This window comes from Nerophis lumbriciformis, linkage group LG06 (genome assembly GCF_033978685.3).
Source record: "Nerophis lumbriciformis linkage group LG06, RoL_Nlum_v2.1, whole genome shotgun sequence".
Classification (NCBI taxonomy): Eukaryota; Metazoa; Chordata; class Actinopteri; order Syngnathiformes; family Syngnathidae; genus Nerophis; species Nerophis lumbriciformis.
In genome coordinates this window covers 19295590-19320340 of record NC_084553.2, presented here as the reverse complement: position 1 = coordinate 19320340, position 24751 = coordinate 19295590, and the positions used below count along the sequence as shown (strand labels likewise).

The 24751-nt window shown below is 41.9% G+C and overlaps 1 protein-coding gene across 1 annotated transcript in view; it reads right to left on the bottom strand.

The window, feature by feature from the left end:
• Positions 1–24751, bottom strand: part of LOC133608551 (transmembrane channel-like protein 3) — a 169941-nt gene that overhangs the window by 137020 nt on the left and 8170 nt on the right. The window lies entirely within an intron of this gene.

Below are 24751 nucleotides of genomic sequence, written 5' to 3'. Positions count from 1 at the left end.
TTGAAAAAGATTTGCAAATCATTGTATTCCGTTTATATTTACATCTAACACAATTTCCCAACTCATATGGAAACAGGGTTTGTAGATCATAATTTGCCACCTCAGTAGAATGCATGTCTACCTCTGGCACAGTCACTAGAGAAAAAACATTTTGTGAGTCATGCATTATTCTACGAGAAATGCTATGTGTGCAGGAATTTTCCATCCTGGCACTGGTTAGTTCTAGCTTAATTGACTCTTCACCAGGGCTGACAGGCACTGTAATTGCCTGTGTCTGAGCTTGCTCTAGTGCAGTTAGTCAAGTGTGACTCAACCAGTAATCTATGTTTCTACTAAGAGTGATGTCACCTTCCTGGTTAAGGTGAGGGCCACCCCTTCTCAGCAAGCCCGGTTTGCCCATTAAAGAAGGCCAATTATCAACAAACGTTAGTCCCTGTTCTCTACAAAAACTAGCCAGCCACTTGTTAAGCAAGGCTAATCTGCTATATCTGTCATCATTGCCTCCAGAGACAAGTACTCGATGCCGAGACATCTTTATAGCAAGATTACAAGTTCTTGCTGTCTTCAGAGCGGAGTATCTTCGGACCAGGACTAGCTTAAATTTGCTACCTTAGCAACTAGCTGGCTGAAAGTGAGGCTGTGAAATAGAGAGTGGGTGCTTTGTAAGTTTGATAAGACAACTAAATGTGTTGGGGAAGGATTAAAGAAAGTTGTAAAATAGTTAGAAGCACACAGATAGAAAGATAGCGCTTCGCTTTGAACGGCGAACTGCAGCAGCAGGAGCAAATAGCAACAGCGGGGCAACCGGACTCTGTTGTTTCTTTCACCAACAGAAAAGTCCCTTTGCCGTGATTTTTGTAACGGTACACAGCTGGGCCATTTGTTCTTTCCCCTTACACTTTATTATGATTCAGTTTAAGAAAATGTTCAAACTAAAAGTGTTCACAAAGTACAAAGAAGAAGAATCCTGATAAACATGTAAAGAAAAATTGGATATTCTCATACATCTCTTAGGTGAACTATAAATTACTTCCTAGGTGAACTATAAATTGCTTAGCTATTTATTTATGAGAATTTAAATTAATGTTTATAAAGACATGCACCTGGGGATAGGTTGATTGGCAACACTAAATTGGCCCTAGTGTGTGAATGTGGGTGTGAATGTTGTCTGTCTATCTGTGTTGGCCCTGTGATGAGGTGGCGACTTGTCCAGGGTGTACCCCGCCTTCCGCCCGATTGTAGCTGAGATAGGCTCCAGCGCCCCCCGCGACCCCAAAGGGAATAAGCGGTAGAAAATGGATGGATGGATGGATGGATGCTCATATGTCAAATATGTATTTATGTATTTAATAATTGTTGACATACTTATTATACAAAAGGAATACAACTTCTATGATACGAAAAGGAGTAGTATTAAATAAACTCTGCTTCATCCTACTTCTTTTCGGATATGCTGTAATGAAACAACTGGAAAAATGTGATGTATTGCATTGTAATTGTATTGTATGTGTGTAAAAAAAACAACTGAAACCAACCAACCAACCAATACATACTAAGTAGCAAGCAACACAAACATAAAAAAAACAATGGAGAGGGGAAAGGGATGGGCATTTTATAAATACTATTTTGACTTTTGTCAGATAAAGATAACGATATTAAAGTTTGTTGTAAACTATGCTGGCGACAAAATGTACCTAATATAGTAATTTTTAATCTAACTTTGTTACATTTAAAATGAAGTAATCAGGAAAGTAACAACATTACTTTTCAAAGGCCTAATCAGTAATCAGATTACTTTTTTAACATAACTTTGGCTACACTGATTATAATGCATTCATTCTTTCTTATGCTATAAGGCAAGTACTGTAAAGACATTTGAAGCTATTGTTCCTATTTAATAGTTATGAAATAGTTTATGGAAGATTTATTATATGACTATTGCTTGTCTTATTTTTTCAGATTTTAAATAAAAGTGAAGCATGATACTCAGTTAACAGTTTTGTAAACTCACTTGATGACGATGTACAGGAGTTGGACATGGACTACACACTGGAGACAAGCCATATGGTTTTTGAGAAATACAGAAGTCTGTATGGTATTTCGTGTTTGAATCCATACAGCAACACCATACAGTTCTAATCAGTCATTATTTCAAATTTAAAATGAACAAAAAATAGTTCAACTTTGTCAGACACGTATTTCAATTTTCAATCAGTTAGATCTATTTGCATCAACAAAAATATATATACTTACAGAGGCACTCAGAAGCTTTTGACAACACAATCACCACACCGGTTGGAAAGGCAAGAGGATATTTATTCAAAATCAATAGCTTTTTATGCCAGAAAGAGGGGAAGTTTATCATTCTTGTTTGCCTTCATATTGGCGTTATAGTTCTTGTGGTTGCAAGGTGGAACCACAAAACTTGTGAAAAGTCCGTTTGTTATGATTTTTTAACGGTACATACGTGGGCCACTTGTTCTTTCCCCTCACACTTTATTATGTTCTTGCTAAACAGAACAAGATGTCACGCACTTGCCTTAAGAGTTGTTTTGTACAATCTGTTCAACCCCACTTCTGCATAAGTCAATAGGTCATGGGGTTCATTACACGCACAATACTTTTGTTGAGTAAATGTGATCTCATTGTTATTAATGCTGTTGCTGTGTATCATGAGAAGAAAGGCTTGCTGTTGTTGTTATGCGCCTCCAATAGGTTATATACGGTAGTGCAGGTTCATCCGCGCTATCGTCACGTGATCTCTTCCGGTTCACTTTGCGCGAGAGAATGTGAGATATACACAGAAAAGTTCGATGGAGTTGTCTTCTATTTTCCACAGTTACCGATGTTTTGTTTCCCGGTGCTGTGAGGCATTGTACTGAACCATCCTTAAAATAAACCATCATCTTTCATATATATATACAACTGGAGTATTCATTGAAGATGAATGAAGAAAGAGGAAACCCAACAGGTTATGGGCCCAGACGTGCAACGAGAGGAAGATGGCAGCGCCTGATCTTCGATGGAGACGAGGACAACTACGAACTTTGGGAAGTAAAATTTCTTGGTCACATGAGACTTGAACGTTTAAAGGACACAATACTTTCCTCTGGTGAGGTGGACCCAGAGAAGAATGCAGAATGCTTTGCAGAGCTAATCCAGTTCCTAGACGACACAAGTCTGTCGTTGGTAATGAGAGACGCTGCTGACGATGGTCGCAAAGTGCTACAAATTTTACGGCGCCATTATGCCAGTGATGGTAAGCCAAGAATTATTTCCCTGTACAACGAATTGTGTTCCCTGAAGAAAGACTCAGAAGAAACTATTACAGACTACATCATTAGAGCCGAAAAGATAGTGACTTCTTTAAGAAATACAAAGCAAGTAATAAGCGATGAGTTGAGCAGTGCTATGGTTCTGCGGGGCCTACCGGAACCATACAAACCATTCGTCATTCACATGACACAGAGCAACGATGAAGTGACTTTTGTGGAGTTCAAGAGCAAACTACGAAGCTACGAAGAGACAGAGAAATTTGAACACAAACCAAAATCAGACAACGTAATGAAAGTGGACATAGCGTCAGCGACCTGTTATGGATGTGGGAATCGTGGACATTTCGCGAAAAATTGTCCCCACAAAACAACATTAAAGTGGTGCAACTACCACCGAAGCACAACACGCGACGTGCAGAAGAAAAACCAAGCCTGACTCTATTAGACAAACTATGGAGAAAGAAGAAGATTCAAAGGAAATTGGCACCTCCTTTGTGTTCCAAGCCAGTCATTTGGTGCTTCCAGACGGCATCAAACAAAATGGACTGATGGTGGACTGTGGAGCGACGTCACACATAATCACTGAGAAGAGCAAATTCACACAATTTGATGAGACTTTTAACCCAAACAAACACTACATGGAGTTGGCCGATGGAACAAGGAAGAACAACGTGGCGCTGAAGAGAGGCGATGCAGTGGTTCTTTTACGCAACACCGAGGGGAGAAGCGTCCCTGTCACACTGAAGAACGCCTTGTTCATCCCAACCTACCCACAAGACTTCATGTCGGTGAAAGCAGCCACGACTAATGGAGCTCAAGTGATCTTCGGAGAAGGACAAAACCGGCTCATCACGAAAGAAGGAAACACCTTCAAGATAGAAGTACACGAGAGACTGTACTACCTCAAAACGGTAAACCATCAAAAACTGTATGATGACTCTGTGCATGACATTATGTCAAAAGACAAAGTGAATCTATGTTGTGATGTGAAAACATGGCACGAGATCTTGGGGCACTGCAATGTGAATGATGTGTTGAAGCTTCAAAATGTTGTGACAGGCATGACAGTTACAGGAGATGCAAAGATAGAATGTGACATTTGTACACAAGGAAAATTCACTAACACTAGGAACAAATTACCTGATGTCAAAGCTAGTGCACCCCTAGAGCTGGTGCACACTGACCTGGCCGGTCCCATTGACCCCATTGGATTACATGGGCATAAATATTCAGTCTCATTTACTGATGATTATTCAGGGGCAGTATTTGTTTACTTCTTGAAAAATAAGAGTGAAACTACCCTTGCGACAGAGAAGTTCATTGCAGACGTTTCCCCATATGGCAACGTAAAATGTATGCGCTCAGATAATGGAACTGAGTTCACTGGAAACGATTTTCAAACACTTTTGAGAGAGAAAGGTATCAGACATGAAACCTCGTCACCTTATTCTCCTCATCAAAACGGTACAGCTAAAAGACAGTGGCGAACGCTGTTTGAAATGGCAAGGTGTATGCTACTAGAAAAAGAGTTACCAAAAACATTATGGCCTTATGCTGTTCAAAGTGCCGCCCACATTCGGAACAGATGTTACAATGACAGAACAAAGAACACACCTTATTTCATGCTAACTGGAAAGAAGCCCAACATTTCAAAAATGTGGGTGTTTGGCTCGGAGTGTTACGCATACACTCACAGTCACAAGAAACTTGAACCAAGGTGTGAGAAAGGAGTATTTGTGGGCTATAGTAAAAATAGTCCAGCATACTTGGTCTATGATCCACAGTCAAGAAAGGTGTCAAAACACAGACTGGTAAAATTCCCCAAAAAGAACACTGCAGAAAAAGAGACACAAACAAATGCGTATGACTTGGAAATCCCAGATTGCGAAAGCAATGAAACCAAACTACCTGACACTGTATCAGAAAAATTAGTGAGCATCGAAAATCAAACTGTAGCTCAAAATGATGTTGATAACCAAACACAAACTCTAGAAGTAGAGGAGGATGTGGTGTTAGATGATGCCACAACTAACACAGAGACTAGAACAGAACAAAGAGGTCGTTACCCAAAGAGAGAGAGAATTGTTCCTCCAAAATACTTAGAGGAATATGTAACAAACATTGATGATATCAATGAAAGCCATGACGTTATTGATCACTGTTGCAGGGCAATGTGTGGAGTCCCACAGACGTATAAAGACACCCTGATGTCATCAGAGGCAGCCAGCTGGGAAAAAGCCATGAAAGACGAGTTGGCATCTCTCAAAGAAAATGACACATTTGAACTAACAACATTACCAAAAGGGAAAAATACAGTAGGTGGAAAGTGGGTTTATGCCCTCAAAGAAAACACAGAGAAAGGACAGCTTTTCAAAGCTAGATATGTTGCCAAAGGATACAGTCAAACTGAAGGTATAGATTATCAAGAAACATTTGCACCAACCGCAGACATTACTTCTGTGCGTGCATTGATGCAAATAGCTGTTCAAAATGACCTCACCGTCCACCAGATGGATGTGAAAACGGCATATTTACATGCCCCCATTGATGAAGAGATATACCTAGAACAACCAGAAGGTTTTCAGAAAACATCGGACACAGGTGAAAAACTAGTATTTAGGTTGGAGAAATCAATCTATGGCCTAAAACAATCAGGAAGAAATTGGTACAAACTTCTAAATGACCATTTAGAGCAAAACAATTTCAAAAGAAACCTATCTGATCATTGTGTTTACCGAAAACAAACAGAAAATGAAACAGTCATTGTTATCATCTGGGTGGACGACCTGATCATTGCTGCAAGTAGCAAAGAAGCACTTGAGCAATTCAAAGAAACAATGAAAGCCAAATTCAACATGAAAGACCTGGGTAAGATATCTTATTTCCTGGGTATTCATTTTGAACAGAAACAGAATGAAATCAAATTGGATCAAAAAATGTACATACAAAAGATGCTTGAAAGATTTGGCATGTCAGAATGCAAACCTAGAAGCACTCCTTCTGAACAGAAAGTAGAACTGAGCACTACAAATGAAAATGAGTGTGATACTACCGAGGTGGTAAACCCCAGAGAATACCGTGAAATCATTGGTAGTTTGATCTATGCCATGACCTGCACCAGACCAGATATCAGCTGGATTGTTGGTAGGTTATCACAAACATTGGCAAAGCCAACAGCACATGATCTAGTTTCTGCCAAACATGTGCTAACGTATCTCAAGGGTACACATGACTTTGAACTAAGTTTCAAGAAAAGTGAGGAAGGCCTCAACCTGATTGCATTTAGCGATTCAGACTGGGCATCATCAATGGAAGACCGAAGCAGCACTAGTGGATATTGTTTCGGTCTAACAAAACAAGGTCCAGCTATATCCTGGAAATCAAAGAAACAACCAACAGTTGCATTGTCAACTTGTGAAGCTGAATATATTGTCTTATCCAACACTACACGAGAAAGTATTTATATCACCCAACTGTTGAGTGGCATGGACAAATGTTTGTACAACTGTACAACAATTCATGGAGACAATCAAGGGGCTCTTTTGTTGAGCAAAAATCCAGTTAATAGACAGAGGTCCAAACATATTGATGTTAAATATCATTTCATTCGTGAGGCACTCACTGAAGGGAACATTTCATTAGTCTACTGTCCTACAGAAGACATGGTTGCAGACATCTTAACAAAACCTACTACAAGAGCCAAGATTGACAAATTCAAATTTTTTTTTTTTGGAAACTAATGTGTTTCACTGTTTCATGGTCATGAGATCAAGGGGGGGTGTTGAGGAAATGTGATCTCATTGTTATTAATGCTGTTGCTGTGTATCATGAGAAGAAAGGCTTGCTGTTGTTGTTATGCGCCTCCAATAGGTTATATACGGTAGTGCAGGTTCATCCGCGCTATCGTCACGTGATCTCTTCCGGTTCACTTCGCGCGAGAGAATGTGAGATATACACAGAAAAGTTCGATGGGGTTGTCTTCTATTTTCCACAGTTACCGATGTTTTGTTTCCCGGTGCTGTGAGGCATTGTACTGAATCATCCTTAAAATAAACCATCATCTTTCATATATATATACAACTGGAGTATTCATTGAAGATGAATGAAGAAAGAGGAAACCCAACAACTTTCCACACTAATCTTTGTTCAGCATGAATATTCTATAAGTATCAATGTAAGGAGTCAACATTAAAATACATTCCAAGCTAATCTTTATTGAGTATGAATATTTAATAAGAAGTTTAAAAGGCAGTAACTAAAGTAAAGCATATCGTAACAGCATGATATGCAATAGGCAGTCCCAAGAGTCCTCTAAATCGTAACAACTTACATTTTAAAGCCACTCTTTCCTCTCTGCGTAGCGGTGCCATTTTGAAAATATTTTTTTAGCTGGGCACACAAAAAACCTTGGGATATATACTGACTTTTTTATGGGGTGCCAAATGTAAACGTTCAGTCAAACTTTTCTAGCAGATATATTTCTCAGATTGACCCCCCTTTTCTTGGACTTACCGGTAACTCACTTTTCTCACATTTAACTCACTTTTCTCACATTTAGCTAATTTTCATCACATTTCAGTTTAAATTAAATGTTGACTAATATTATATCTAAATGTTAAATGCAAATCTTAAATCCAAATCTAAACATTATATCTAAACCTAAATCCTACATCTAAATTTAAATGGTATATCTAAACCAGTGGTTCTTAACCTTGTTGGAGGTACCGAACCCCACCAGTTTCATATGCGCATTCACCGAACCCTTCTTTAGTGAAAAATAAAATGTTGCTTTTTTTCAAATTCAAGACAAAGTTATATGTTTTTTTGCTGGTGCACAAAATGAACCGTGCATGAACATCCCCTTGTTCAAAGAACAAAACCAACAGTGCATGAACTCACAACAAATTACACACCTGCAAATCAGTGTGACTTCTGCTGTTGCCTTTGAGAGACCAGTTCAGATATGTGTGGCTTCACCTTGGCAAGTGCCACTCTCATTGTCATGTCAAAGTCTGTTCCTTTTCTTCGTTTGTATGTCCAGCATCCTTGAAAAGGATTGCTCGCAAAGATATATTGTAACAAATGGTATAAAAAAATTCCAGGGCTTTCTTAGCAATAACTGATCCCATGTTTACATCTTATTGTGCAACATGTGAATGTTTTAGTGGGAACTAAATGCGATATTTGAAAGGCGTACAATTTATTTCCAAAGCAAGAACCCCACCCAGACATACAATACTAGTACACAGCTCTTGAAAAACAATATTTTTTGTGATGTCATTGTAAGTGGGCCAAAACACTTATACTCATTTGATTATAATAATAAAACATTTAACTTGTTATTTAGTCAGGTTTGGGATAGGTGTGCTGCAGGTGTGGCCACAGTGCATGTGCACGTCTGACGTCGCTCACATGTGCTCCACTGAATGCTCAAGGAGTTTTTACGTTTGCTCACGCATATGGAAAATTAGACGGAACATTGTTTGGGGGTATCCATAATACGCCGATAGGGAGAAGTTTTTATTTACACGATGAGACGGGTGTGTCTTGACCTCCGCAGCGGAGGCTTCGCCGAACCCCTGAGGCCAACTCACCGAACCCCTAGGTTCTTAACCTAGGATCAGGTTAAGAACCACTGATCTAAACCTAAATCTTAAATATAAATCTATGTTAAATATAAATCTAAGTGTTAAATCTAAACCAAAAAGTTAAATATAAATAATAAATCTAAATCTCAAGTCTAAATCTAAATAATATATCTAAACCTAAATGTTACATCTAAATGTTAAATCTAAATGTAGAATATAAAGCTAAACCTAAATGTTAAATCTAAATGTTGAATCTAAATCTAAATGTTAAATTTAAACCTAAATGTTCAATCTAAATCTAGATTTAATTGTGAACGCTAAATGTTAAATCGAAACCTAAATGTTGAATTGAAACCTAAATATTCCATATAAATGTTAAATCTAAATCTAAACGTGAGCACTAAATGTCAAATCTAAACCTAAATGCCATATCTAAATGTTAAGTCTAAAGATAAATGTTAAATCTGAATGTGACCACTAAATGTTAAAACTAAACCTAAATGTTAAATCTAAATCCAAACTTTAAATCTAAATGTGAACGTTAAATATATTTCCAAGTCTACAAATGAATATTTACAGAATGTCAATATTCCAATCCAAGGCCTCTCTGCTGCACATCTCTGCCTTCCAGTGCAGAAAACTCCTACATCTTTCTGACAGCGGAAGAAGGAAACATGACAAATTCTTGATGACAAATAATGCCAATAAAGTTGCATATTTTTAAAAATGTTAGCTCTAAACGTGTTAGTGTGCAAGGCAACGTTCCCTGTAAGGTGCGCGCCTGCGCAATTGCTCATTGCTCACACGCCCTCTGCGCACAGAATCAAATCCCATCTGAACTATAAACAAAATAAACATAACAATTTGTTCTGTAGTCAGCACAGTGGGACAGGGGTTAGTGCATGTGCCTCACAATACGAAGGTCCTGGGGAGTCCTGAGTTCAATCCCGGGCTCGGGATCTTTCTGTGTGGAGTTTGCATGTTCTCCCTGTGACTGCGTGGGTTCCCTCCGGATACTCCGGCTTCCTCCCACCTCCAAAGACATGCACCTGGGGATAGGTTGATTGGCAACACTAAATTGGCCCTAGTGTGTGAATGTGAGTGTGAATGTTGTCTGTCTATCTGTGTTGGCCCTGTGATGAGGTGGCGACTTGTCCAGGGTGTACCCCGCCCTCCGCCCGAATGCAGCTGAGATAGGCTCCAGCAACCCCCGCGACCCCAAAAAGGGACAAGCGGTAGAAAATGGATGGATGGATTTGTTCTGTATGATTTTGCAAGGCAACTGTGTCTACACTTTACTACAGCTTACTCACAATCGGCCACAACAGAGAAAACAATGTTCGTCAACACTGGTAAATTATTACGTCTGTAGAGACGATTTACAGAGGGCAGGAATTCCATCCATCACTTTATTAAGCAAAACTGTTTGTCGGCCGTAACCACAACAAAAACATAGTAAAAAAACGTATATCTCGCAAAACTGGGCATTGTCTGTCGTACAAACCAGGCTTAAGCCAACTCTTTGTCATCTGTCATAACCACAGCAGCCGTTCTCTTTCTCACTTGCACCAACGCAAGCACTCACCACACTTCGCTAGTGATGCATTTACGGCCACACAAAAAGTCGGATAACTCCAACACCACACAAAGTTTCAATTCCAGATCGTTACACTATGACTCCCCAAACAGATGTGCTTAATAATCTACTGTCATTTATCAAGAATGTTAATTTGTCGTATGAATATTAATCATGGAATGTTGTTACTAGATTACAGAAATGCTAATAAAAATATATCCATCCATCCATTTTCTACCGTTTGTCCCTTTTGGGGTCGCGGGGGGTGCTGGAGCCTACCTCAGCTGCATTCGGGCGGAAGGCGGGGTATATCCTGGACAAGTTGCCACCTCATCACAGGGCCAACACAGATAGACAGACAACATTCACACTCACATTCACACACTAGGGCCAATTTAGTGTTGCCAATCAACCTATCCCCAGGTGCATGTTTTTGGCGGCGGGAGGAAGCCGGAGTACCCGGAGGGAACCCACGCAGCATGCAACACATACAAACTCCACACAGAAAGATCCCGAGCCCGGGATTGAATTCAGGACTACTCAGGATCACTTAGAATAGGAAAAAATAATTAATGAAAAAGACTGCTGTCATTTGATTACTAAAATAAAACATGTATCTTGTTATTAAGTCAGCTTTGGGACAGGTGCTGCTGGTGTGGACATAGTGTGCAGGTCTGATGTTGCTCACATGTGCTCCACTGAATGCTCAGGGTGTTTTTGCATTTGCTCACACACATGAACAATTAGAGGGAACATTTGGTGCAAGGTGTCTTACATAAAGACAATTAGACACTCAAACACTTGACGCTGCACTTCCACGTTTGACAATTGAATGGAATTGTTCCTGAATACACCGAGGCATGCAATCTGATAGATTACAATTATTTCTATTTGTATGTGTCTTTCATCATTTCGCTGCGCTGTTACTTCATGATTGTGTCACATATGAACATTACATTGCTGTAAACAACGCAATCACTGTCATATAGGTTTTATGCAGCAGCCAGCTGACAGTTCTAAAGAATATGTCTTATGGGTGCGCTAAATGGTGAAAACATGATCATTTGATCATGGGGACGGCGTGGCGAGGTTGGGAGAGTGGCCGTGCCAGCAACCTGAGGGTTCCTGGTTCGATCCCCACCTTCTACCAACCTCGTCACGTCCGTTGTGTCCTTGAGCAAGACACTTCACCCTTGCTCCTGATGGGTCGTGGTTAGGGCCTTGCATGGCAGCTCCCGCCATCAGTGTGTGAATGTATGGGTGAATGTGGAAATAGTGTCAAAGCGCTTTGAGTACCTTGAAGGTAGGAAATCGCTATACAAGTATAACCCATAACCCATTTGGTAAGAGGTTCGGATCCGGCCCATTCTGATGTGCGCCTTTTAATATGTTTCTTTTCCATCTTCCTGCCAGCATGACACAGCACCGCCATCTGATTGATGGGAGCATCTCCGAAAGACGAAGGGAAGACGACATTTAGGTTTAGATTTAATATTTGCGCTCACATTTAGATTTTAGATGTAATAGCTATATTTATAATTAACATTTAGGTTTGGATGTAATATTTACATTTAAGATTTAGGTTGAGATGTAACATTTGGATTTAGTTTTAAGATTTAAAATTAGATTTGGGATTTAGACTTAAGATTTAGATGTAGCTCAAACTTAAACTTTTATGTGATGAAAATTAGCTAAATGAAATGGCATCACATCTGGAACAAAGTTCAATCAACACTGGAGCGCCACAGAGGTGCGTCCTTTCTCCACTGCTCTTCTTCCTATACACAACTGCACCTCCAACGATCCAGCTGTCAAAGTCTTGAAATTTGCAGATGACACCACTGTCATTGGGCTCATTCAGGATGGTGACGAGTCTGCATTTCGGCAGGAGATTGAGAGGCTGGTGCTTTGGTGTAGTCAACAGAGCTGAATACTCTAAAGACTGTGTAGATGGCTGTGAACTTGAGGAAACACCCCTCAGTGCTGCCTCCCCTCACAATATCCATTGACACTGGGCAACAGCCTAGTGTCAATGGATATTGAATCCATTCTCTGCTCATCCATTACTGTCTGGTTTGGGGCAACCACAACAAAGGACAGATGCAGACTACAGCGCACAATCAGATCAGCGGAAAAGATCATTGGTGACCCCTGACCCCCCTACAGGACTTGTACTCAAGCAGGACCAGGAAAAGGGCAGAGGACATCACCAAAGACCCAACGCACCCGGCATACAGTCTTCAACCTCCTCCCCTCTGGCAGACAACACAGATCCCTGCACACAAAAACTACCAGACACAAAAACAGCTTCTTTCCCACTGCCATCACTCTCCTGAACAGTAGATAAGGTGATCTGATATGTTCCCAAGCACAGCCTGACTTTACTGGCACTACTGACTTTATCACTCATGCATCCTGCACATTACAGACTTATTGCACATCACAAGCTTATTGCACATTACAGGCCACACACCTGGCTTTTTTTTTTTTGCACTACTCTTTCTCTACATTTCTTTTGTCACTGTATATCTGTCTTATGCACATATTTGTACTTTGCACAAAATCGTGTATAGTCTGCATATGTTGATAGTTGACTAGTATATGTCTTGCTGTAAAGTATGCACCTAAAATACTGCTTGCTCAGCGAATGTGTACTTGTCTATTTGTTGTATGTTTGGAGAGCCAACAAATTCCTTGTATATGCAAGTATACTTGGCCAAATAAACCTGATTCTGATTCTGATGTGAGAAATGTGAGTTAAATGTGAGAATCTGCTCAAAAAATGTGACTGAACTTTTACATTTGGCACCCCATACTTTTTAAGTGCAATAACAGTAACGGTTTATTATATTCAATATGGAAGGATGCAAAGGCTAGTCCTGATGCTCACTTTAAACTAATGGGAGAGTTGGACAGATTTGTTCCAAGGACCATTGGAGGGTTTTCAAATTGGAACAGTCTTCACGCATCACAATGATGCCAGCACAAATGCACACTGTGAAGGATGTGGCCGCCAAATTTATACACAGCTATCATAATTGCATGACGCTCAAAACACTTCCCGTCTTTCACTTTTCATTCGTGCGGGAATTCCCCTTTATCACGAACCTAATGAACTGTGTTAAAGAAGCGTAGTCATGATGTTTACTGCCACTAACCTATATATTTGTGGCAGTCCAAATTTCTTTGCAGTGGGTCACAAAAAATACATTAATGTATGGGAAACATTGATGTGAGGAATTGTTGAAATGTATCAAATTGATCACCTGGAAGTTTTGAATGAGTTGAATGATCAGTTGATCAGTTCACATCAGTTGAAAAATGGAGACCTTGTAAAAAGTGCTCATTCATTTGTGGAACTACGAAATAGGTGGGAAACTTTTTGTGATGTGTCAAAGACAGACATTGTGGGAGTAGATTAAGCTGGATTAGATATTTGAATTTTTCATAAAGGACAATGCAAATTCATACCTTCCAGATATTTTGTAAAGTGTTTCATGAAAACATCCGGATGACGTGACTTGGTTGGTAGAGTGGCCGTGCCAGCAATTTGAGGGTTGCTGGTTCGTTTCCCGCTTCTGTCATTGTGTCATTGGGCAAGACACTTTACCCACCTGCTCCCAGTGCCACCCACGCTGGTTTAAATGTAGCATGTAGATGATGGGTTTCGTTATGTAAAGTTTGAGTCTCTAGAGAAAAAAGTGCTATATAATTCACTTCACATCAAGAACATGATGACTTGAAGTTAACTTTTATGTTTTTGTGTTATTGTTCCAGTAAAAAGTCAACTGGTGCTACGTCCCAAATGGCAGGTTAACCAAGTTAGAAAGACATTTAGGTGGAGAAAACAAATATTGATTGATGGGCTTGTTTGAGGCTTTTAGATCACACTAAAATTCCAAAATAGAACAGCAGCGACATATTGATCATTAGACCTAAAACACACACATAAATTGTGGTATAATCACATTTGGCATCACTTCAGTCGATCAATAAGTTCCCATTGTACTCTGTAGTGAAAGAACAATAATCCAGTCTGACAAAATAATAGAAAATATGACTTGAGGAAGAAGAAATGTAAAGACATATGTGAACAAATGTTATAAAAAGCCCATCCTGTCACGACCAGAACAGGACTCTGAACACAGATGCAGGATTTGAAGACAATATATTTATTTGGACAAGGGAAGGGGTCCAAAACAGGAGAAACAAACAGGCTATAAAAACACAACTGACCTGAGCTCTAAACTAACAAAAATATAAATAACTCAAAAACGCTCCGTCTACGGAGGGGAAAAGGGGCTATGAACAAAAAACTACTAAGTATAACAAAAGCCGCTCCAATGGAGGTGATGCTAGGAAGCTATTCTTACCTGAGAAAACTTACAAATCAAAATACTCCCATGGATCCAAAAAAGATACAAGAAACGTGGCTGTGGCTGTGGCTGTGGACAATGCTATGGCAAGGGAACGCTGGAGGTACGCACATGAAGTAACGAGACACTCTGGCACAAGACAAGAGGAGGACGAGACATTTATACACATGAGGGAGTGTGACACAGGTGGGAACAATCAGGCAATCAGGAGAGACGTCAGACCAGTGAAACAGGAGGAAGGGCAAGTGACCTGAAACGAGAGAGAGAGTTAATCTTTCAAAATAAAACAGGAAATGGCAAGACAACATGACAACAGACGAAACCCAGACAAGACTTCACCCAGGTGTGACAGAACCCCCCTTCTAGGGCCGACTCCTGACGGCCCAGGGACCTCAGGGTGGAGTCTATAGAAGTCCCGGATCAGGGAGGGGTCATCAATGTTCCGTTGGGGAATCCACTGTCTCTCTTCTGGACCGTACCCCTCCCAATCCACCAAGAACTGTCTACCTCGACCTCTTTTGCGTACCGCTAAAAGTTTCTTGACCCGGTACAGAAGTCCTCCGTCTACAGCTACCAGCGGCGGTGGAGGGGGTTTGGTGGCTGGGACCATGGGGCTTTCTTTGGCAGGCTTGACTTGGCTGACATGGAAAGTAGGGTGGCCGCGGAGCGACCTGGGTAGGCGGAGGCGTACTGCTGCTGGATTGATGACCTTGGTGATGGGAAAGGGACCCACGAATCTGGGCGCTAATTTCTTGGAGGGAACCTTGAGGTGCAGGTCTTTGGCGGATAGCCATACTCTCTGTCCTGGCCGGTAATCAGGTGCTGGGCGCCGCTTCCGGTCGGCTGCTTTCTTGACCCGATCTCCTTGGCGAGTGAGCACTTGTCGGGCCGCAAGCCAAATACGACGGCATCGGCGCACCAGGGCGTGGGCGGAGGGCACGGAAACTTCTGGCTCTGAGTCTGGGAACACTGGCGGTTGGTAGCCGTAGACACACTTGAAGGGGGAGAAACCAGTGGCAGAGGTAGGCAAGGAGTTATGGGCATATTCCACCCAGACCAGGTGGGAACTCCACGTTGTTGGGTTCTGGGACACGAGGCATCGGAGGCCGGTTTCCAGTTGTTGATTGAGGCGCTCGGTCTGGCCGTTTGCCTCCGGGTGGTATCCTGATGTCAGGCTGGCTGTAGCCCCGATGAGCTTGCAGAACTCCTTCCAGAACCGTGAGATGAATTTGTGGGAAATCCATGAATTCTAAAAACGTGCTGCATCAATATCTGAGCAGTCTCCTTGGCTGTGGGCAACTTTGGCAAAGCAATAAAATGTGTCATCTTTGAAAATCGATCGACCACGGTGAGCACCGTGGTGTTACCTCTTAAGACCGGGAGGCCAGTGACGAAGTCCATAGAGATGTTAGACCACGGTCTGGAAGGGATAGGCAGCGGCTGTAGAAGTCCAACACGTGGCCCAGAGGATGTTTTGTTACGAGCGCAGACCGGACACGCCTCGATGTACTCCCGGACCCCCGCCTCCATGGATGGCCACCAGAACCGCTGTGAGATCATAAACATAGTTCTCCGGACCCCCGGATGGCAGGTAAGCAGCAAGGTGTGAGCCCAATGGATCACCTGTGGGCGCAGACTGACCGGGACAAACAGGCGATTCTCTGGGCACCCACTAGGTGGAGGGGTCTCACCATTAGCGTCCCTTACCTCTCGTTCTATCTGCCAAGTGACCGCTCCAACCACACAGTTCAGGGGAAGGATGGGTTCTGGTACCTTGGCAGCAGGCTCGGGGTCGTAGAGGCGTGACAAAGCGTCTGACTTGACGTTGCGGGACCCCGGCCTGTAAGACAACGTGAAGTTAAAACGATTGAAAAACAATGCCCACCTGGCCTGACGTGAATTCAGTCTCTTGGCGTTTCGAATATATTCCAAGTTCTTGTGGTCAGTCCAAACTATGAAAGGATGTTGTGCCCCCTCTAACCAATGTCGCCACTCTTCCAATGCTACCTTGACCGCCAGAAGTTCCCTGTTGCCAACATCATAGTTACGTTCTGCAGGGCTCAACCGGCGAGACAGAAAAGCACAGGGGTGGGTCTTCCCATCTGTCTCCAGTCTTTGGGATAAGACCGCCCCAACTCCCTCGTTCGACGCGTCCACCTCGACCACAAATTGGCGTTGTGGATCTGGTAGCGTGAGGATGGGTGCAGTCGTGAAGCGGCGTTTGAGATCCTGGAACGCCCTCTCTGCCTCCGGAGACCAGTGGAAGCGCACCTGTGGAGAAGTCAAGGCATGGAGAGGAGAAGCTATTGCGCTAAAGCCTCTGATAAATCGTCTGTAGAAGTTCGCAAAACCGAGGAATTGCTGAACCTTCTTACGACTATCAGGTGTTGGCCACTTGGCGACTGCGCTAACTTTAGCCGGATCCATCTGTACACTTCCAGGGGCTACAATGAAGCCCAGGAAGGAGATGGTGTCGGCATGGAATTTGCACTTTTCAGCTTTTACGTACAGGTGGTTTTCCCAGAGCCGTTGCAAAACCTGGCTGACATGGTGTCTGTGAATGTCCAGATTGTCAGAATAAATTAGTATGTCATCAAGATAGACGAAAACAAAATTGTCCAAAAAGTCTCTCAGCACATCATTAATCATAGCCTGAAAAACGGCAGGGGCATTAGTGAGACCAAAAGGCATTACTAAATATTCGTAGTGGCCACTAGGGGTGTTAAATCCGGTTTTCCACTCATCACCTTCCCTAATGCGAATGAGGTGATAAGCATTGCGTAGGTCAAGCTTGGTAAAAACTTTGGCCTGTTGGAGCTGATCGAAAACTGATGACATTAATGGCAGAGGGTACCGATTCTTTATTATGTCGTTGAGGGGACTATAGTCTATACATGGTCGCAGTGTGCCGTCTTTCTTGGATACAAAGAAAAACCCTGCTCTAGCAGGTGACGATGAGGGACGGATGAGTCCCGTTTTAAGTGAGGATTGTATGTAGTCTTTCATAGCATGTTTTTCGGGACCTGAAACCGAATATAGGCGCCCCTTGGGGATGGTAGATCCGGGAATGAGGTCTATAGCACAATCGTAAGGACGATGTGGTGGGAGCGATGTAGCTTTTACCTTATTAAAGACCTCCTTCAGGTGGTGATAGCAAGGAGGTACTGACGTCAAATCTGGGTGCTGTGGTTCTATGGTAAAGTGAGCAGAAACAGAGTTGATGTTCATGGTGGTTTTTGCTGGGGCACTAACCCTCATACATTTCCCCACACAGTTCCTACCCCAGCCCCTGATTTTGCCTGTGGGCCAGTTTATGTGGGGGTTGTGGTAAACGAGCCATGGATGTCCCAATACCAGGGTGCGTGCTGATGAGTGAAACAAAAAAAAGTTCAATACTTCGTGGTGATTATCAATGTCTATGGCTACGGGTTTTGTGACATGGGTGATCGTGAATAAAGCGCTACCATTAAGGGCGCTAGCCTTAAGGGGGGGTGTGATGACCCTTGTTTTTACTCCCAATTTCTTGGCTAAACCCCAGTCCATCAAGCTCTCATCAGCCCCAGAGTCAATTAAAACATGCATAACCACACTAATAGAGTCATTGGTTACCTTAATGGGTGTCAAGGTACGTACGGTAGCACTTGAGGCAGGATTCTGATCCCTCACCTGGGTCGACTTGGAAGGGCAGGCGGCCACGAGATGCCCCACCTCCCCACAATAGAAACATCGCCCCTCCTTAAGGCGACGTTGGCGCTCTACCAGAGGGAGTCGTGCCCGGCCCAACTGCATGGGCTCCTCTCCCTTATCAGGCAGGGAATAGGGAAGCCGTACTGTTGGTTGAGGACCTGGAGTAGAACTGGCGGTGAGGGAAAACTGCGGATGGTGGTGTGGATCCGTCGGACGGCCTCCTTGGAGAAACTTGAACTCCTGTAGTCGTTGGTCTGTCCTGATGGCGAGGGTGATGAGGACAAATTTCACCACACCTAGTGTGTGTGTGACAATCATTGGTACTTTAACTTAACTTTAACTTTACACATACAAACTGTAGCACACAAAAAAGCACATTTAATAAAAAAACGTTATTATGGTCTTACCTTTACTTATAAATGCGCCGCTGTTGTGCTGGATTAATGACTAAAGCCCTCACTTCAACTTTCCACGTGCAAGATTGAATCTATTTAAAAAAGTGTATCCGAGGGTTTATAAATGTCGCCTATACTGTATGAAACTACAAAATAACAAACACGGAGGCTCCAGTTTACACGAGGACCACTTTATTTACCTTCTTTCAAAAACTTCCGCTCCACTCCAACGTGTCAAAATTCCGCTCTTAGCGCCTTCAAAATAAGAGCTCAAGGCATATACTGTACAACAGCGCATAACAGGAACTTAACATCACAAAGAGGAAAGCCCATAAAAATAGGTTACAAAAGTTATTTAATAAGAAGCCAAAAAGTGCAAAAACAATAATGTTCGTGTTGGAAGAGTTGTGAATTAGGTACACCTGCAGTCTGCAGGTGTACCTAATGTTGTGGCCCTGCAGTCATTCACAACTCCTCCAACACGAACATTATTGTTTTTGCACTTTTTGGCTTCTTATGAAATAACTTTTTTAAATAGATTCAATCTTGCACGTGGAAAGTTTAAGTGTGGGCTTTAGTTGATATAACACTCCCGTCATGGGGTGCAAATTCTACGGCGGGGGTGCAGGAGGCGAGCCTCAGCCAGTGCGTCTTTTGCAGCCGTTTTATGATCGCTCAGCACAAGAAATACGTTACACACATACAGTTGTTGACAAAATACACTGTACATTATATACCTCAGCTAACTAAACTATGGAAATGTATAATATAGTTCATATAGCAATACGGTCTCACTGCACAGCAGGCCAGCAGTTAGCCGAGTCCGCAATCCATGTTGAAGCACTGAGTGACGTGCCTCGACTGGCTGCTGTTCACCGCACCGTCTCTTCTCAGTATTTGAACGGCAAATGTGAAAATTCAGCGATTTTGAATAAAAATAATCTAAAACTGGTGAAGTTAAATGGAAAATAACTTTATAGTATAATCACTGGATACATTTAACAATTTAATATATATTTTTTTCTTTTTACATTTTTTTTCTTTCCATGATGGCAGGTGAGGCCCCGCCTCACCTGCCTCTAGTGACTGCACGTCACTGTGATACACACATGACGTGCTGCGTGTATCATAATCAATATAAAGTGCGACTCACTTGATGGACAGTTGTCTGTTTGGTCCAGCTGGCCAGGGATATTGTTTCCGGTTAATTATGGGTAAGCATGCCATTTATGTCGAAATAGCTTGTCTTCAAGTTCCACATTTTGCATCTTCGATTCACTTTCACCTCACGCTCTCGGCTTCTGTCTGCTCCAACGACTCACTCTTCCTTCCTGCTCATTTATAGAAGCAGTGGTTCATCTGCCATGAATTCAGATTAAAAAAGATTAGATTGTGAATCCTTATTTGTCCAAATCTGCCATGATTAGAACACACTCATGTTTATGTCCGGAAGGGGTTGTTGCCAGAAGTCAGACCTGCGCTGCTATGGAAACGTAAATAAATGCGCCAAATAATTAGTTCTGGCAATGATTAAAACGACCAAAATACAGTAAATATTGTACATATTACATATTGTTATGAACATGTCTGCTACTACATTATATATACTTGCAGTGTGTACAAAACGTTGGAGGATTTTGAAGTTGTTTTAGAGGGCTTTGAGGCTACAACTGTGACTCCCATTAGCTGCATCTTCCAGGTGTTTGTTTATCATCTTAAACCCCCACACTTCCCCCCAAAAGACATGTGTGTTCATGTCTCTCATAATGATTGTGCACAATTGAAATCTTCAGCTGTTATCATTTCTTATAAAAAGTAGCATTTGGTTCTAATTCATATCTGTCAGTACACTCGATATGGAAACGCTAAAAACTACAGCATGGTTTATGGGGCGGCAACGCAGTCAAAGTGGAGGCACGTAAATAAGACCAGCCACAAAACGGTGCAACAGCTTGAAGACAGTCTGTAAAACAAAATCTATGCCAAATTTGACCAAAGCACCACCATTACATGTTATGTAGACCACAAGGAAGTGTATTAAATGTAGAAAAAAATCAAGTCGCCAAAAATGACCCCAAGGCTACTTGCATCAGTGGCAATAAGAGGATGGACCAATAGCACTTTGAAATCCGTAAAAAGGGGGTAAATCGACCACAATTTGTTTAATTTTTGTTTGAATATAGGAAATTGCTCACCATCCATAGTTGGACATCATGCAGACAATTTTGCAGAGTATATGGTAGCCTGGCTATCACCATACTTGCCAACCCTCCAGACTTTTCCGGGAGACTCCCGAATTTCAGTGCCTCTCCCGAAAATCTCCCGGGACAACCATTCTCCCGAATTTCTCCCGATTTCCAGCCGGACAACAATGCGGACCTGAGTGAGGACAACCTGTCGTCACGTCTGCTTTTCCTCCATATAAACAGCGTGCCGGCCCAGTCACGTTATAACATCTACGGCTTTTGGAGAGTGCACAACTGCACACACAACAAGAAGGAGACGAAGCAGAAGAACGAAGAAGAGAAGAGAGTCATGGCGACGACGAGTAAGAAGAAGAAGTACGCTTGCAAGTTCATCCAGGACAGCTCGAAGGGAAACTCAATCCTTTCCTGCAAATTAAATTTCACAGATGCTGCCCATACCTATGCTCCTTCAAAGGCTGTGCTACTGGCTGCAAAGCATTGCACTTTCAAATACAACAATGAGTAGAGGAGTGTATTGTGTGTGTATATGCGTAAATAAATGAACACTGAAATTCAAGTATTTATTTTATATATATATATATATATATATATATATATATATATATATATATATATATATATATATATATATATACATAATACAAATAAATATATATATATATAGCTAGAATTCACTGAAATTCAAGGATTTCTTTTATTTATACATATATATATATATATATATATATATACTGTATATATATATATATATATGTAAGAAATATTTATATATTTATTTTATTATATATATATATATATATATATATATATATATATATATATATATATATATATATATATATATATATAAGAAATACTTGAATTTCAGTGAATTCTAGCTATAAATATACTCCTCCCCCTTAACCCTGCCACTCGGCCCCGCCCACCCCGACCACCTAAACCCCCCCCCCCCCCCCCATTTTCCCAAATTCAGAGGTCTCAAGGTTTGCAGGTATGGCTATCACATGTTGTTACAGGGAGATGTATTCAATTATCATCTGCAACACAGTTAAAAAAGGGAAAGCATGTAGTGTATAAACAAAAGATGAGAGGCGGCACAATTGATCTCTGGGGTACACCACAGTTGAGGAGAGACGAAGGAGGATTATTGGCAGAAAAACTCCCATTGGTCAAATAGGACTGGAACCATTATAGGCCTGTACCCTTAATACCCACATATGTCTCAAGGCAAGTTGTTAGAATGCTGTGGTCTACTGTATCAAAAGTTGCTAAAAAATCTAAAATAACAAGGACTACAGTTTTACCCAAGTTCAAAGCTAAAAGCAGGTCAATAAAACTTTTCCAGTTTTTAGGTATTCTTTGAGACCAAGTTCATTTTATTATTTCATATACTTTTGTGTGATATCTACTATTGGGCCAAGTGGGATGCCTGTTTTGTATAATTGTATATATATATATATATATATATATACATATATACACTATATAGCCAAAAGTATTTGGCCACATGACTTGACTCACATATGAACTTGAAGTGCCATCCCATTCCTAATCCATAGGGTTCAATATGATGTCGGTCCACCTTTTGCAGCTATTACAGCTTCAACTCTTCTGGGAAGGCTGTCCACAAGGTTGCGAAGTGTGTTTATAGGAATTTTTGACCATTCTCCCAAAAGCGCATTGGTGAAGTCACACACTGATATTGGTCGAGAAGGCCTGGCTCTCAGTCTCTGTACTAATTCATTCCAAAGGTGTTCTATTGGGTTCAGGTCAGGACTCTGTGCAGGCCAGTCAAGTTCATCCACACCAGACTCTGTCATCCATGTCGTTATGGACCTTGCTTTGTGCACTGGTGCACAGTCATTTTGGAATAGGAAGGGGCCCGCTCCAAACTGTTCACACAAGGTTGGGAGCATGGAATTGTCCAAAATGTTTTGGTATCCTGGAGCATTCAAAGTTCCTTTCACTGGAACTAAGGGGCCAAGCCCAACTCCTGAAAAACAACCCCACACCATAATTCTTCCTCCACAAAATTTCACAGTCGGCATAATGCAGTCCGAAACGTACCGTTCTCCTGGCAACCTCCAAACCCAGACTTGTCTATCAGATTGCCACATGGAAAAGCCTAATTCCTCACTCCAGAGAACGCGTCTCCACTGCTCTATAGTCCAGTGGCGACGTGCTTTACACCACCGCATCCGACGCTTTGCATTGGATTTGGTGATGTATGACTTAGATACAGCTGCTCGGCCATGGAAACCCATTCCATAAAGCTCTCTGCGCACTGTACGTGGGCTAATTGGAAGGTCACAAGAGGTTTGGAGCTCTGTAGCAACTGACTGTGCAGAAAGTCTTTGCACTATGCGCCTCAGCATCTGTTGACCCCTCTCTATGGCGTCACATTAGTGCCAAAAATCAGAGCGCATAAAAACTGTTATCGCGCGCTGATTCTCCACTTCGTGCGCGCGCTACACCCTTTTGCGCGCGCGTGGTGCCTTTTTGCGCGCGCGCGGTGCCTTTCTGCGCGCGTGGTGCCTTTTTGCGCGCGCGCGCCGTCTCGGTCTGTGCGCTGTCATGTTTCGTTTTGGCACTTTGGGGGCGGGTATGCTTAGACGGCCCCTTCTTTCTGATTGGCCAGGCGAAAAATGCTCAGAGCCAATCAGAAGTATAGCAGGGCGGGTCATCGTCAATATGTATCAAGATTTACGGAGGAAGAAGTGGATAAAAACATGTCGTGCGCTGATGAAGGTTATTGCATACCACATAAAAACACAATACAGGGTAATACAAAATGTGACCCAAATAAATAATAAGACAACAAACACCATAATCACATCTTTCAGCCAGAACTGGTCCACCAGCAATAACATCCAACCATAACATTATTTTATATTTTCACTTCTTCTTGAACATTTGTTTTCTAATTTATGGAATTTCTTTTGATTCAGCCATAAAATTAATGAAATAATCTTTGAATTTTGTTTTAAAAATGTTAAACATAGCCTTTTAATAATGTATTCTGAAACAGTTTAAAATAATCAGAGAACTGACTAACACTGACCCTACACAACTATGTTGCACAATTAAGTCTTTTTTTTTTTAAAGCGAAAGAGGTAATTTCAACAGGTACAGCATCCTATGTCATATCTACATGTAATATGATTTGTAACAAGGCAAACCGTTTGTAAATTGGTCGAAAATCGAGCAAGTTATGGTAATTTAATTAGTACATGTACCATTGACATCAATGTAATGATTGAGGCTCGCTGTCCGAGGTAAGATGGCTACAACGTTGCTACGCTGGAGAATCATTGGTCATCTGAAAAATGCTCATCAGAAAGGAGGGGCCGTCTAAGCATACCCGCATCTGTTGACCCCTCTCTATGGCGTCACATTAGTGCCAAAAATCAGAGCGCATAAAAACTGTTATTGCGCGCTGATTCTCCACTTCGTGCGCGCGCTACAAAGTGCCAAAAAGAAACATGACAGCACGAGGAGAGATGCCAGGAGTACACAGAGAGCGCACAGACCGAGACGGCGCGCGCGCAGAAAGGCACCGCGCGCGCGCAAAAAGGCACCACGCGCGCGCAAAAGGGTGTCGCGCGCGCACGAAGTGGAGAATCAGCGCGCGATAACAGTTTTTATGC